The sequence below is a fragment of the Pan troglodytes genome, chromosome 5 (genome assembly GCF_028858775.2).
Source record: "Pan troglodytes isolate AG18354 chromosome 5, NHGRI_mPanTro3-v2.0_pri, whole genome shotgun sequence".
Taxonomy (NCBI): domain Eukaryota; kingdom Metazoa; phylum Chordata; class Mammalia; order Primates; family Hominidae; genus Pan; species Pan troglodytes.
This window is the reverse complement of record NC_072403.2, coordinates 111,040,416-111,056,001: the sequence shown is the minus strand read 5'-3', so window position 1 is coordinate 111,056,001 and position 15,586 is coordinate 111,040,416.

Sequence of the window (15,586 nt, the reverse complement as noted above, 5' to 3'; positions counted from 1 at the left end):
CAGAAACCAAAACCTGTATTTCTCACATTCCCTTTTAGCTGGGGAACAGATATGTGACCTAAGCTTTGTTATTCAAATACACAAGAGTGAGACTTGAACACAGAAATAAGTAACAGGAGATAGTGTCCGGGTGAGGGGATCCCCTGGTCAGCACAGTGGTGAAGGCATCTGGTCTTGTAGGGGCATGTGATGGACCTCCTAGCTCCTTAGTTGCCATACTGATCCTTGCTGTGTGGTTTTTCACTTTGAGGCTTAAACTAGCCAGTGTGGATTCTGTTGCTTGCAACCAAGAACATTAGCCAAAAATAAGGGTTAAACAATTGGTTTAAAACTGCCTGTTAAATTAGAAAAAGAATCAGAATTAGAATTAAAACTAAGCTGTCTCATTTGCAAGTTTCAGCTCATAGATAGAGTTAATCTAACACAGGGATTGCAAATTTGTGCCCTTGTTCATCCCACTTAGCTGAGATGTAGCCTTTCATTCAACATGCTAGGCCAGGAGTCAGCAAATCAAATCTGGCCCTCAGCCTATTTTTGTACATAAAGTTTTATTGAGACACAGGCATACCCATTTGTTTGTGTGTTATCTATGATTGCTTTCATACCGTAAGATGGAGTTGAATAGTTGTCATAGAGACCATATATTAATATTACAGCATGCAAAACTTAAAATATTTACTGCTGATTACCCTTTATAGAAAAAATGTGCTGATTATTCATTGGTAGGCAGTCACTAACAATCAGTAGGATCTGGCAGATGAAATGGAAACTATTTGGCATCCCAGGTTTAACATGTCTTGTTAGTCATCCATTACAGCTTTTATTAGCAGTGTTAGCATTCAACACAGTCTCTAACCAGAAAGCTAGTGGAGATGAGGATTGTAGGGACATAAATAAGAGAAGATATCCATACACATGTTAGAGGATATGTACGCTACTTATTGCCTTGCTTCTATGTCAGGGATCCCCAAGCAACAGGCCATGGACCAGTATCAGAGCCAGGACACACAGCAGGAGGTGAGTGGCAGGCAAGGGAATATTACCGCCTGAGCTCCACCCCCGTCAGATCAGCAGTGGCATTAGATTCTCGTAGGAGCACAAACCCTATTGTGAACTGTGCATGCAAGGGATCTAGGTTGCGTGCTCCTTATGAGAATCTAATGCTTGATGATCTGGGGTGGAACAGTTTAATCCTGAAACCATCCTCTTGTTTCCCCATCTGTGGAAGAATCATCTTCCATGAAACTGGTCCCTGGTGCCCCAAAATGGGGGACTGCTGTTCTATATGACTTTTTATTAAAGTAGATAATTTAGGAAACTGTGCTTTCATACAAAAAGAGCAATCTTGTTTTTTTTCATACAAAAAGGCAATCTTGATTGTTTCTTTTTTTTCCTTTTAGTTTAAATGTATTATTTCTGTAGATGATGAGACTGATAGATTTAAAGTAGAAAGGTAAAAAATAAACCTGATTAAGATTGCTTTCTTCTAAGCTGGCATTTAGTAAATATCTTCAATTGACCCGAACATTGGCCACCCTTAAAAATGATTGATTCAAGTCCATCAGGGACTTGAGGAAAGTCCATAAGCCATAGCTCCAGATCCAGAAGGTCAATATTGTCTTGATACCAACATCTTGACTTTTGATATAGAGTGTTCCAGATAAGAGCAATCTGATTTCTCAAAACTACACGAGAAAGTTACTGAGTTGACTGTATCTCTCGCTGATAACTCCCTTTAGTTGCCTCAACTATGTAGAACTAGCAGTTTCCAGAATCTGATGATTTGTGTAAAGCTTGGAGGTTTTGCACATGCTGCTTGCAACCTCTGTGTGACATGTGCATTCTTCCTTGCCTAATTAACTCATCCTAGTCCTTCGTTACTCAAGCTCAGCACCATCCCTTCCATAAAAATTTCCCTGATCCCCATTCTCTGGGCTTACCTCTGTTGCTGACTCTTCAGTACCATTTTGTGTCTAGTTACATCTCTGTCCCCTCTAGTTGACTATACAGGGGTTGGATTTTTAAAATCTCTGTGTTACCAGCACATACCAGAGTTCTTAGCCCACAGTAGGTGTTCAAAATATGTTTATTGAAAGAGATACCTCCTTTATTGTGACCCAGAGGCAGGGCTCTGTGAGACTTTCTTTTGTGGCTTCTTCAGCAAAATATTACAGTGCATTGGGGCTTTTTTCTTGGCTCTCTCAGCTGGTTTGTCTGCTGGTGGGAGTGTAAATTATTCAACCATTGTGGAAAGCAGTGTGGCACTTCTTCAAAGAACTAAAAACAGAACTACAATTAGACTCAGCAATCCCACTGCTGGGTATATATCAAAAGGAATAGAAATCGTTCTATCATAAAGACACATGTACGTGCATGTTCATTGCAGCACTATTCACAATAGCAAAGACATGGAATCAACCTCAATGCCTACCAATGGTAGACTGGATAAAGAAAATGTGGTACATACACACCATGGAATACTATGCAGCCATAAAAATGAATGAGATAATTCCTTTTCTGGAACATTATCCTTAGGAAACTAACACAGAAACAGAAAACCAAATACCACATGTTCTTACTTATAAGTGGGAGCTAAATGATGAGGACACATGGACAAAAGAGAGGACACATGGACAAAAGAGGGGAACAACAGACATTGGGGCCCACTTGAGGGAGGAGAGTGGGAAGATGGAGAGGTTCAGGAGAAAAAAATTGTCTGGTACGATGCTTAGTACCCAGGTGATGAAATAATCTGTGAACCAAACCCCCGAGTCATGAGTTTACCTATAGAACAAACCTGCATGTATACCCCTGAAACTAAAATAAAAGTAAAAATATTAAATAAGTGAAAAGGGAAAAAATGGAAGAAAATGCACCAAAATGCAATGCCATGCAACTTGAGGTAGTAGGATTCTGGGTGACTTTTTGTTTGTTGTTATGCCTTCTATATTTTCTTTCTAACAATTTTTAAAAATCAACATTTTGACAAATAAAATGTATATATTTATTATACATAACATGATAGTTTGAAATATGTATGCTCTGTGGAATGATTAAATTGAGGTAAATACCACGTGTATAATTTCACATACTTACATTTTTTTGTTGTGAGAACAGGTAAAATCTACTCTCTGATTTTCAAAAATACAATACATTGTTACTAACTATAGTCACCATGTTATACAATAGATCTCTTCAATATATTCCTCTTATCTAACTGAAATTTTTAATCTTTTGACCAACATCTCCCCAGCTCTACCCACTCCCCCCTGCCCTTACCACCCACTCCCCATCGCCAGTCCTTGGTAACCACCATTCTATCTTGCTTCTATGAGCTTAACTTTTTTAGACCCTACATATAAGTGAGATCATGAATATTTGTATTTCTGTTTGACTTATTTCACTTAGCATAATGTCCTCCAGGTTTATCCACTTTTTGCGAATGACAGGGTTTCCTTCTGTTTTAAGGCTGAATAGCATTCTATTGTATATATGAAGTGTCACATTGTATATATATGTATCACATTTTTTTATCCATTCACCCATTGATGGACACTCAAGTTGATTCCATATCTTGGCTATTGTGGATAATGCTGCAGTGAACATGGGAGTACAGGCATCCCTTCAACACACTGATTTCATTTCCTTTATATGCATACCCAGTAGCGAGATTACTGAATCATGTGGTAGTTTAAGGTTTAAATTTTTTAGGAGTTTCTATACTGTTTTCCATAATGGCAGCACTAATTTATACTCTCACTAACAGTAAATAAGAGTTCTTTTTTCTTTGCCTCCTTACCAACACTTACTATCCATTCTAATAGGTGAATCTCACTGTGGTTTTAAGTTGTATTTCCCTGATGATTAGTGACGTTGAGCATCTTTTCATATACTTGTTGGCCATTTGTATGTCTTCTTTTGGGAAATGTCAATTCTGGTGCTTTGTCTATATTTTAATTGGGTTATTTGTTTACTTCCTATTGATTTGTAGGAGTTTCTTAGATATTTTCGATATTAACCCCTTATTAAGTGTATGGTTTGCAAATATTTTCTCCCATTTTGTTGGTTGTCTCTTCACTCTTGATTGTTTCCTTTGCTATACAGAAGCCTTTTAGTTTGATGTAATTCCGTTTTGTCATAGTATCTTTTTTAACTTCAACTTTTATTTTAGACATAGGGGGTGCATGTGCAGGTTTGTTACACAGGTATGTTGCACCCAAGTAGTGAGCATAGTGCCCAATAGGTAGTTTCTCAAACTATGTCCCCCTCCCTCCCTCCCTCCCTCCCCCTCCATTATAATAGTCTCCAGTGTCTACTGCTCCCATGTTTATGTCCTTATGTGCTTAATGTTTAACTCCCACTTATAAGGGAGAACATGCAGTATTTGATTTTCTGTTCCAGTGTTAGTTTGCTTAGGATTATGGCCTCCATCTCCATCCACGTTCCTGTAAAGAGCATGATTTCTTTCTTTTATATGGCTGTGCCTTCCATATGAAATAAATTTTCTCTATGGGTATTTTAACTTTTACAAGCAAAAAATAGACATTAATAACAGTTGCCTGTGCAACATAGGGAGAGCCTATCTTTACAAACTAAAAAATTTAAAATTAAAATTAGGAGTGTTGGCACGCACCTGTGGTCCTAGTTTAGGAGGCTAAGGTGGAAGGATCTCTTGTGCCCGGGAGATCAAGCCTACAGTGAGCTGTGATTGTGCCCCTGCACTCCAACCTGGGTGACAGAGTGAGGCCATGTCTTAAATAAATAAATAAACTGAATAATGTGTTAAATAGATTAGTTATTATTTATTAGTTATTATAACATTAAAACCTTTAACAAAACGTTAGCCAGTTTGCATACTCTAAATAAAATATCAGTAAGTAGGAAAAAAAGCAACCTCTGTCTAATTTCATAAAAGCTATATAATGAAACATTAAAATGGTTAGGATGAATATCTGGTCGTATGAGCTTTGATTTGGCCCTGGATTAACTCTAGAGTGGGGTCCTATGCTCAGCTTGCTTTTTCCTCATTTGTCCCAATGAGCACGGATGGCCAGTTTTTGAAATTGTCCTTATTAATAGGTTCTCTATATCCCATAGAAGGAATGCAAATGAAAAAGCTTTCCAGAAGCAGAAAGAGAAAGTCATTTTCACATACACTCAGGAAGGCATTCACTGCATATTTAGACAATGGGAGGGAGTGTATTGTAGCATTTGCAGCCCAGCCATCAGCTACAGGGCTTGCTAGTGAAAACAACCCAAGGCAATAGACAGAGCATTGGTTACTCGAGTGTTAAATTTACCTATGGGCAAACTTAAGACAAAAGACTCAAATGCAAAGCCTTGCTGTTATGAACATAAATACGGAAAACGCTGAAAGGGAAAGCACTGGTGATTCTGACCATGCATTGAGAAAGTGTGTGAACCTGCAATGGCAAGCTTGCAGGCACCCCCAAGATGGCTTGGGGGGGGTGCTCTCCTGGCGAGGGGATCGGCTTATATACATGCATGTAATACTGAATTCACCATAAAACCCCCACATCAGAGCACTCAGACAACAGCAACATTGTTAATGGTTTATGTTTACTCCAGAATATTTTTCACACTGTCATGTCACAATTTTTATCATACTGTCAAATGGAGACATTAGTATATGTCTAGTCTTTAGTTCCCAAACAATTAAGGTTCCAGGTTGAGATTTTTAAATTTTTATTTACTCTGTTACCTGATGATTCATGAGCAAGCACATCTGAAAGCACAGATTAAAAATAAGCCCACATCAGGAATTCTTCTAGGTATGCATGGCTAGATTAAGGAGATGTCCAAATTTTTGGTGAAAACTTTTATTTCTCTTTAAGAACAAAACTTTAAATGCATCTGGAAAAGTCACTGGGTTCACAAATAATATCTCCTATATTACAAATAGTTTGGTATATGATTCTGTGATCAAATCAAATAATCTTTTTTATACCTGACCAAAACTACATTGTGGAGTTCGTGTGCTGTTTGTAATCATTATAATCACACGTAACTCTGAACCTTGGAGCATTTGTCACTGTAGCATGGATATGATGATAATGATATGATGATGGTGATGGTAGGAAACGTAGGGCTTGAGGAGGTATTTCAGATGGGATCCTTCAGAAGCAAGTATCAGTTTTTAATAAATCAGTTTTTAAGTAAACCAGATAGTTGAAAGCACTTGCCTCTCTTTACCTCCAATATCACAGCTCTCTGGCGATTCATCTCAAAAACACAGGTTGGGTGAAGTGCCATCAACTCTGATCAGTTCATTTTAACCTCAGGTCTGTTACTCAGCCTTGTTGAGGCATCAAAACTTTAATATTTTCTTCTGTCAAATCCCGACAAAAGATAGAATACTCTTGTACTGAGATGTGATTAAATTGTCTCTCCTCAGGAAAACCCTACATTAAAAAATCTAAACGCTTTTTCCTCTCAAGGGGAAAGGACGATGGCCCTTTCTCATTAAGGTAACATTTTCACCTCAGAAGCTGGGAGGGAGCCTTGATGTAATTTGATGGATAACAGCATTTATCTTTTGGAAGTTTTCTGTATCATCACTTGCATTACTTAAAGCCACCAAACTGCCCTGCTTGTTAGTATTTTGAACCCTCTGCAACTGCAAAATGCTCACTCTTCACAGTATTTGTGGAGGGTCTTCCCTATTATCATTTTCCAGATGAGAAAATGAAAACTCAAGGGATTAAGTAACTTCCTCAGATTTAGACAACATCTGCCTATGCAGAGTGGATAGGAGGATAGATGGAGAAGCAAATGTCCTCAGAGTAGACCACAGATCTGATGGATGCAGGACATTGCCCTCTCTACTCCTCTGGTCTCCCCTCTTCCCTCCCTGCTCCTTTTCTCACTGGGTCCTATTCCATGAATTGCGTGGTCATTGACTCAACTTTCCCCTCCTCAACATCTTACTCTGCTTGTATGAATGAAAACTTAGAGAGCTGGGGACTGTCGACAAGTCTCTGCTGGACCTTGTGTAGTTTACAACCCATGGTCAGAGTATCTTGGGCAGAAGTTGACCACTCTTTTATTTCCCAGCACTGGATTTGAGCTGGGTATCCAGCAAGAAGGTACTTCATGCTATCTTTAAAAATTTCTTTTTTTTTTAATTTAAAAATTTTGAAGGTACACAGTAGGTGTAATTATATTTACAGGGTACATGAGACATTTTGACACAGGCATATAATACATGATAATCACATCATGGGGAATGAGATATCCATCATCTCAAGCGTTTATTCTTCATATTATAAACAATCCAATTACATTTTTCTAATTATTTTAAAGGTACAATTAAGTTATTGTTGACTATAGTCACCCTGCTGAGCTATCAAATAGTAAGTCTTATTCATTCTTCTTTTTTTTTCATGCTGTTTCTTATTTGCTTGGTTATTTTTGGCTCAATTAGGGTAACATTAATAAGGTAGCTTTGGGGTAGCCATTCTCTATTGAGGATCTTTGTGCCCATTTCTCTGTAGATGCCATTCATTAATCTCATTCATTCAATTTTTTTTCTCACTCACCAAGTACCATGTATCAAGCACTTTCCCAGGCACTGGGGATACAGTGGCCCAGAAGAATAAGAGTACTATGCTCATGGAGCACATTCTAGAGAGAGAGAGAGAGAGAGAGAGAGACAAACAATGACCAAGGAAACAAATAACAAGATAAGTTTACCTGAAGGAATAATGAGGGAAAGAAATGGGAACTTGACAGAGAGTATCTTAGGAAAATGACTCTTTAGAGTCATCTGAAAAGGCCACTCTAAGGTGTTGATGTTTGCACTGATCCCTGACAAAAAGGAAAGACTCAGTTGTTCCAGGACCTAAAGAAAGACCATACTAGGTTATGGAAACAGGAGAATGCTCAGAGGTGGGGACAAGTTTGACTTATTCAAGGCAAGGAAAAGGAGCCTGAGTGGCTGGAGCAAAGTGAGTGATGGATGTGGTAAGCACATCCATCATGGGGCAGGGTTAGATCTTATCAGGCTTTGTTGACAACAATGATTCCCAGTCAGAACACACTGGTACAGTCGCACTGGTTGTTTACAGTGAGCATCCATTTGATTGGTCAATGCTTTGTGTTAGCTGTTTTGGTGCTCACTCTGGTTACAGGTCATGGCAAGGATTATTCTACTGTAAAAGCATGTATTTCAGTATTTCCTGTGAATCTTCCCAGGGTATCACATTAGGTGAGTTTTCAAGAGCTGAGGAGCTTGGCTCCTGGAAAGGCAACAATTTTACCCCTGTTGCCCCTGTTCTTGTTCTGACCTTCCTGTTTATCCAGAATCATTCTAAGACACTTGCATTTCCCTTGGCAGCCCATGCAGCACTTAACCTCCACCATGCAAATTAGTATTAATCTATCAAGGATTCCAGGCCAGCCTGTTTTTGTCCCCATTAACCTCTGGCTAGCCCTACACTACTCCAATAAAAATAACTCCATTTCCTAATCAATGGTCACTTCCCGATGGAAATCATAATTATGGTTATGCAGCATTCAGTTAGCATACACGGCTTTTTATAACTGTGATTGATAGGAGTGAGGCAATGGGACTGAGTGGGTCGCATGCCCAGTTGTTTTGCTCATCTTATTTTCTGGGTTACATAGTGTGCATATACTTTATTATCCAAATAGGGGCACTTCCGAGAGTGAACAAAGATGCTATTAATAATTATGCTATGAAAACGGACATGAACTGGGGTGGGCAGTCACCGTAGGGGTTCAGTATTTGATACCACACACAGTTATTATGTTTTATAGGATTTGTCGTACAATGATGAGTTATATGAATGAAGAACCTTCATTCTTTCTTGCTCCTTATATTACCATCAAGTATGTTAATTCCATTTATCTTCTGGGTCTAAAGATAAAGTAACAGAATGACCTTTCCAACAGACTTTTTTTTTTTTTTTTTGAGACAGGGTCTCACTCTGTTGCCTGGGGTGGAGTGCAGTGGTGCTATCATAACTCACTGCAGCCTCAGCCTCCTAGGCTCAAGCAATCCTACCAACTCAGCCCTCCTAGGAGTTGGGAGGAGCTGGGACTATAGGCAAGCGCCACTATGCCCAGCTAATTTTTGTATTTTTAGTAGAGATGGAGTTTCACCATGTTGCCCAGGCTGGTCTGGAATTCCTGGGCTCAAGTGATCTGCCCACTTTGGCCTCCCACAGTGCTGGGACTATAGGTGTGAACCACCGTGCCCAGCCCAGACTGTCTTTTACTTGTGCCCTATGCCAAGCTTAAGGAGCTAAGCCAAAGCCTGTAAACTCAGTACTGCCCTGAAGCTCCAGTTGGCTAGCAAAGTGACTTAAGACAGCTTTAAGAGATGTCTTAAAGCTGTTTGCTTCCCTTGCCCCATGTTTACATCTCTGCCTGAGGAAAGCACCTCTGAAACGGAAGAGTTGGAGCTGGGGTGCACAAAATTTGCTTGATGATCTCTGGTTAGACCACCTGCTAGTGACAATGAAGGTGGAAAAGAAGTTGTTCTCAAAACAGAAAATAAATTGCCACAGTAAGAACCTGTCCTATATGCTAATAAGAAATGGACTGTCGTGAGGGAAAAGAATGAATGAAGTGAACCCAAATTATTGCTATTAGCATTATGGGAAATAAAAATATGTAATCTTGAATATTCTCAGTTGGCAAGAATAATTCTTTATTATTCTTTAATTTATTAGAAAATCTTTTAAAAGAGTCTTGGCTGAATGCTTGCTTGCTCATTTGTTTAAAGAGGACGCCACTTTTGGATAAATTTAACATTGTACCCTGTCCTCCCTCCCCAATCCATATTTAAGCTAAACTTCATTAGTCAAATTAAAGATGTTCTTCAGATACTGAATCCCAATGCATCTGTTCAGAAGAGATTCTTTTGATTGGGATGATGTTCTTGAAGATGCAAATTAATCCCAAACAGAACCTGATGGTTCATGTTTTCTGAGAACAATTTGTCTTCTTTAACATGAGAAACTGACCAGAGCATGCTGTGCAGAGAATATTTAGTTAAATAATTTAGACTAACAAAGTATCTTATAACACTCTTCCCCACTAGGGTTTTGGTAAGACATGTCAACAGGCTGAGATGTTGTTGACATTTACAGGGTAGCTCACCTAATTCTCCAATGATTCATCTCCTCCCTTCTCCCTGTCCACTGCTGTTTCCTGCCCTTTCCCACTGTTCTTTGCACCTGCAAAAAAGGAGCCTTTTCCCTTTTTGGGACTGCTGTCCCTGCAGACCCCTGTTTTGTGTGCTCATTCAGTGCAGCTCAGTGTGGAAGCAAATATTTTTAGGAAAGGAATAAATAAAACAGGGATGGGGGTGTGGTTTGAGTCTATGGAAAAATAACAAATTACCCAGTGTGAATCCTGTGGATGTATGTTTAAGGATGCTTGACCTTAGAAGTGTTTCACCATCGAGACCAGTGCCGTCCCATTAAAATATGATGTGAGCCAAATGTGTAATGCAAAATTTTCTGATATCTACGTTAAAAAATACAGGTGAAATTAATTTTAATAATTTATTTTATTTAACCCTATATATGCAAAATATTATCTCAACATATAGTCAATATGAAAAGTATTAATGAAAACATTTTTTCCCTATACTAAGTCTTTGGAATCTGAAGCATATTTCAATCCAGACCAGCCACCTTTCACACATTCAATAGCCACTTGTGGCTGTGGCTACCGCAGTGGACAGGACAGTGCAGATCTAGGCCATTGTTACAGTGAAGTCAGTGAACAGATGCTACTCCATGAGCTATTTGCCATAGGTCCACAATGAGATAAGTTCTGAAATTAAGAAGACATGTTTAAAAACTTTTATTTTAGGTTCTGGGGTACATGTGCAGGTTTGTTATATAGATAAATTGTGTGTCATGGGGGTTTGGTGTACAGATTATTTCATCACCCAGGTAATAAGCATAGTACCCAATAGGTAGTTTTTCAGTTTGATACGGCCGTGATATCCAGGCATGGGATCAATTAAAACTTTTAAAATTTCAATAGCTTTAGGGATACAAGTGGTTTTTGGTTACATGGATAAATTGTATAGTGGTGAAGTCTGGGATTTTAGTGTACCCATCACCCAAGTAGCATATATTGTGCCCAATCAGTAGTTTTTCATCCCTCAACCCTGTCTCACACTTCCCTGCTATGAGTTGCCAGTGGCCATTATATCACTCTGTATGCCTTTGTGTACTCATAGTTTAGCTCCCACTTATAAGTGAGAAAATGTGGTATTTGGTTTTCCATTCCTGAATTATTTCACTTGGGATAATGGCCTCCAGTTCCACCCAAATTGCTGTAAAAGACATTATTTCATTCTTTTTTTATGGCTGAGTAGTATTTCATGGTATATATCTATATCTAAATCTATATCACTTTTTTTTATCTACTCATTGGTTGATGGGCACTTACGTTGATTCTATGTCTTTGCAATTGTGAATTGTACTGCAGTAAACATATACATGCAAGTGTCTTTTTGGTATAATGACTTCTTTTATTTGGGTAGAAACCCAGTAGTGGGATTGCTGGATCGAATGGTATACCTACTTTTAGTTCTTTAAGAAATCTCCGGCCGGGCACGGTGGCTCACACCTGTAATCCCAGCACTTTGGGAGGCCGAGGCGGGCAGATCACGAGGTCAGGAGATAGAGACCATCCTGTCTAACATGGTGAAACCCAGTCTCTACTAAAAATACAAAAACAAAATTAGCCAGGTGAGGTGGCGGGCATCTGTAGTCCCAGCTACTCGGGAGGCTGAGGCAGGAGAATGGTGTGAACCCAGGAGGCGGAGCTTGCAGTGAGCCGAGATCGCACCACTGCACTCCGGCCTGGGTGACAGAGCGAGACTCCATGTCAAAAAAAAAAAAAAAATCTCCATACTGTTTTCCATAGAGGTTGTATTAATTTACCTTTCCACCAGCAATGTATAAGCGTTGCCTTTTCACCACATCCATGTCAATGTCTATTGTTTTTTGACTTTTTAATAATGGCCATTCTGGCTGGGGTAAGGTATCTCCTTGTGGTTTTAATTGGTATTTCCCTCATGATTAGTGATGTTGAGCATTTTTTTCATATCTTTGTTGGCCATTTGTATATGTTCCTTTGAGAAATATCTGTTCATGTCATTTGCCCACTTTTTAATTGGATTATTTATTTTTTTCTTGTGGATTTGAATTCCTTGTAGATTCTGGATAATAGTCCTTTGTTGGATGCATGGTTTGCAAATATTTTCTCCCATTCTACAGGTTGTCTGTTTACTCTGGTGATTATTTATTTTGCTCTGCAGAAGCTTTTTAGTTTAATTAGGTCTCATTTATTTATTTTTGTTTTGTTGCATTTGCTTTTGGGGTCTTAGTCATAAATTCTTTACCTAGGCCAATGTCCAGATGAGTTTTTCCTAGCTTTTCTTCTAGAATTTTTATGGTTTCAGGTCTTAGATTTAAGTCTTTAATCTATCTGAGTTAATTTTTGTATATGGTGAATTAGGGATCCAGGTTCATTCTACATATGACTATCCAATTTTCCCAGTATCTTTTAGTGAATAGGCTGTCATCTCCCCAGAATATGTTTTTGTCTCTTTTGTCAAAGATCAGTTTGTTTTAAGTATTTTGCTTTATTTCTGGGTTCTCTATTATGTTCCATTGGTCTGTGTGTCTACTTTTATATCAGTAAAGCATGGGATATTTAAAAAATAATTTGCTCTTGTTGTATTTTAAGGATATTAGTCTGCAATTGATTAGGATGGAGAGCTGACTCTTCCTCACAGATAGCTTGAGAAACCCTGCCCTAGACCTTCCCTCCTCCCAGCCTTGCATTTCTCAATCTCAGGTTAGCTGGGCAATCTGCAGAGATGGATCCATTGCAAAGGACTAGGACACCTCATTGTGGAGCTGTGGCTTTATTCTACATCTTATCTTCCCAATGTTTCATGATATTTCACTGTTGGCCACCTCTTTTTTTCTTAAAATGTTCTCGCTCTAAGATTATTGGTTCTCTTAGATGATTTTTTCATCTTCCTCCCACCTTCTAATCCACATTCACCAGGGAATAGTACGGTTGGAAGTGAGCTAATTTGGGAACAGTAATTTGTCTTGAGCGTAGGATGGTGAGAGTGGGAAGCTAGGGGAAAGGTCGGCAGGGAGAGGAGCAGTGCATATGGAATTCAGATGAGAGGCGGATAGAGCTCACATAAAGGCAGCAGTCAGGTGGTGCAGAGGAGAGGAAAGGACCAGGTTGAAAAATGATTAGGAGGGAGACAATAGCAGGAGGCAGTTTTGTATATGGTGAGAGATAGGGATCCAGTTTCATTTTTCACTCCCATTCACACTGCCATACTGTAGGATGTGAGGAGGGGAAACAGCTGATTCTGATCAGCTCCTAGGCTTGAGTAATGGGATTCTAGGGAGAATCAAATTCACCTAGATGTCTCTCTAGCCCCTGAAAGTTAAAGTCAACCTATCTAAAATGAACCCCTTTCATCTTCCTCTCCCAGCTCCTTCCTCTCACCCCCAACTCCTCCTCCTGACTGCCATTCTGTGAGCAGGATCACCATTTTTCCAGTCATCTAGGCTCAAAACCTAGGGTCAGCTCTACCTCCTTTCCTCTTCTATGTGCCATCTTTTGGGAAGTCCTATGGAGCCTATTTCCATAGACTCACTCTCTGCCAGGCTCTCATTTCCATTCATATTCCTTAGCAACCAGCTAGACCAGACTTATTACCTCTAGCTAGGCTCCTGCAATGTTCTCCTCATGTGGCTTCTCCTCAACAGCCTCTCTGTGCTCTATGCCACCTTGCATCCCTGCCAAATCAGCTTACAACACAGCTTCAAGCGCATCTTCCCTCTCTCAGATCCTCAATATCCCACATTGTCTACTAATGCTAGCTAGTCTCCTTCCTGAGAATTCAGGGCCCTCCATGATCTGGTTCTAGTAGATGCTTTAAGGCTCACCTTCTGCCCTGTGTTATTGAGCTCTCTGCATGTGGGGCTCTGTGCTAGGTCCTAACTGCATGAGAGACCATGGAGGGAAGGCAAGGGTCACTGGAGCACACAATAAGGGATTTTAGCCCTACTCAGGAGTCTGATTAGGTTGAATCCCAAAACAGTTTTAGGAATTACACAGAAAGGCCTAGGACATTTGAAAGAATGAGAGTCAGGCTTTTCTTGCCTAGAAGAAAAGCTAGTGTCTGAATCACAGAGGAAAGGGACAAGTTAAAAATGGTAGAGAGGGCACAAGGCAACTAGCTTAAGAATGTGGGACTTAATTCTACGGGCAGCGGAAAACCATGGAAAGGTTTTAAGCAGGAGTGTGGAATGATCAGATTTGCCTTTTAAGAAGTTCTCTCTAGCTGCTGTATGCATTTGCTATTGGTTACCTTTTTTTTTTTCCCAAAAGCTTTCTTTCACTAAAAATTTTAACCGTACATTAATTTGTTTAAATCTCCAGGTAAGTTGGGAATTCCAACACTTATTTTTCAAAAGGCAATTTCATATAACAGCCCTCTTGCTTGCCCTCTGTTCTTTAGGACACAATCTGGGAAATGCTGACTTAAATAATTTCCTCTGTCTGGGATGCCTCTTTGCCCATTTTCCTGTTGAATTCCAGCCCATCTTGCCAGACCTTGATCCAAGCCATCTTTCTAGTCCTGGCTCAGATGTCAAACCTAGAGTCAGCTTTCTTCATCCCTAAGCCAAGGTTTCTTTCAGATCTTAAAATGCTACCATTCTAGGCTATCAGAAACTTCTGTCTTTTTTGAACCCCTATAGTGCCTGGTTGATAAATGTCTTGGGCACTCATCAGACTACCTTGTCTTTGAGCAGATGTATGTGTGTGTCTTCATTCCCCTTTGAAGGCAAGGTTTAGAGATTATTAGTTTCTATGTCTTTCTCACATTCCCCATGTCTTTTCCTAATGTTGGGAAAGTGCCTTGTCCAGAGGAGAAGCTTGATTGATGTTTCATTAATTCTCATCCTTTTAGAAGCCACACTCACACTATTCTAGGCCACTTATAAATGCAGCTCCTTTGTATCTTTGGCAGCACTGCAGCCCTCCCAGCTTTGTCTGGGCATCTGTCAGGGTTCCCTGCCTGCAGGTGTGCTGGAAGGAAGACAACCAGGGAGAGCTCTCCCATACTCAGTGCTCAGTTCACTAGGATCCAGAAAGCCCTGGCACCCTCCTCTCACCCACAGTATCCTTTTCTCCCCCAGATGGAAGCTCTGGAATGCTTCCTTCAGGGACTTCCGGAAAGCACAGATCAAGCCAGGCACTGAAGTGTGCATTCATGTCTCCTCTTAGTGCTCTCTCAGTTTCCCAGTTGGTGAGCCGGGGAAGCAAAGGTCTGTTTCCTGTTGTGTCTATGGTGTTTTCTCAGCCTGCACCTAAGAATAGGTTTTCTTTGGTCTGAAGGGCATGGCAGCTGTGTTTCCCCTTTTGTGACAGTGTGTGTGTGGTGAAGGCAAGTGGGGAGTAATGGCTTTTGTCAGGAGTTTGTCCTCCCCCACGTCACTGTCAGCTCGCCTTGCTGGGGCTTGTTCCCCTCACTCCT